Consider the following 2,014-nt stretch of genomic DNA (forward strand, 5'->3'; position numbering starts at 1 on the left):
GAAGAAAGCAGAATGAACTGCCAAGATTGCTGACAAAGAATCCTGTCTCTTCTTGCTTGAGACCTGTCAATCAGAAATGTCAGTCCTCAGAGTGGCTGGAGGCAATCCAAGCTTTTTCAATTCCGAGAAGGCTTGGAATTAAATTCAGAAGTGCTACACAGTACGGTTTCAGTATATTTCGGTAAAGAAAAGTCTCTATGTATTTGAGCTCATGATACTTTAAAAGAAACTGTCCTCTGTTGGAGGACAGTATAATTCCACTATTAACATAAGTGAATAGGGAACCCTGAGAGGACTCAGTGGGGAAAAGCACTTACCAAGAATGCCTGATGACTTGAGTTGTGTTCCCAAGACAAATGGTGAAAGAAAGAACAGACTCCCACATGTTGTCCTCTGGCTTTGACAGTAGTATGGCATGCACTCGTGTGTGCATGTGCGCGCACACACACACAGATAAACAGTAAACAGACACGGACACACATAGATACACACAAACACATAAACAAACATACACATGCACAAAGACACACAGATGTAAGCAGACACAGACACACATAGATACACACAAATACATAAATGCACATACATACACACAGACACATACATCTAGACACACACAGATATACACTTAGAGACACACATACATGTGTGCTAAGGAATTGTGCTTTTGATTAATAAAGACAAAAATACCAACTCTAAACAGAACTGATCTGCTTAATTAGCAATTTTAAATAATCAGCTAAAGGACTCAGAGACGATGGAGATACCACATACTACTTCTAGACAGAAGGCTGTTTATCAGACTGTTTGCCAATAATTAAGAAGAAATTTCCATATCAAACCAAAATACATGTTCCAAATTTCTAATTGAAATAGTAAATAGCAATGATTGCCCCACTTTTACACCACAGGTTAGCCAATAATAAACACCCTATATCTTTTTTTTTTTTTTTGGTTCTTTTTTTTTTTTTTCGGAGCTGGGGACCGAACCCAGGGCCTTTCGCTTCCTAGGCAAGCGCTCTGCCACTGAGCCAAATCCCCAACCCCCTAAACACCCTATATCTTGATACTTTAGGGTGGTTTGAATGAGAAGGGCCTCCATAGGTTCATGTAATTGAACACTTAATCACCAAGGAGTGGAACTGTTTGGGAAGGATTCGGAGGTGTGGCCATATTGGAGGAGGTGTGTCATTGAGGGTGGGGTTTAAGGTTTCAAAAGACTCTCACCATTCCCAGTGTGCACTCTCTCTCATCTTGAAGATCAGTTGGAAACTCTCAGCTATTTCTCCAGCCATGGTCCCAACTATGATGGTTTTGAACTCATTCTCTGAAACTGTAAGCAAGTCCCCAACTAAATGCTTTCTTTTAGACCTGTTTAGAAGTCATTCTTTGGGATGATTCTATTCTTCATTAACAGGCTACCAGCAATCCAGTCCAATAGCAAACACCAAACACAAATCAGTAGCAACAGTTTGATCCAGCAGAAACTGCAAGGCCCCACCAAATTGGTACAAGTCAATGCATCAGAAGCAACAAGAATCAGCCAGAATACCACAAGGAGTTCTTCGGTGCACTTCTCTCTATGAAGTGAAGACCAGCAAAGAAGAGAGACTGTGAAGCATTGCATGACCAGCAAAGACCAGCAAAGCGTTGCATGATGCCACAGTGAAAGAGTGTCTTCTCGCTGTTTATGGGGTTCCATTTATTCTCTTTCCAAACACCGCACGCCCTCTCAAGTGTATGCTTCAGTAAAACATCCTCTCACAAGACAGCTTCCAGAAAAACATCACATGACACAACTGAGTTTCCAAAGAAACCAGAAATTTCCACTTAACCTTTCATCTCAACAAACAAGTGTGGCCTCAGCTTACCGTTGTAAGACCCGCCTGTAAGGTCATTACACGTGCGCATGATGTCTTCTAACAGCCTGTGCTGTCTCTCAGGGGTTGCCAGAGTTGCCATTCCACAAGCTTGCTAAATCCAAGGAGAGGGTTTTTCTTTTTTTTTTTTTTCA

The sequence above is a fragment of the Rattus norvegicus genome, chromosome 15 (genome assembly GCF_021556685.1).
Source record: "Rattus norvegicus strain SHRSP/BbbUtx chromosome 15, alternate assembly SHRSP_T2T, whole genome shotgun sequence".
NCBI lineage: Eukaryota > Metazoa > Chordata > Mammalia > Rodentia > Muridae > Rattus > Rattus norvegicus.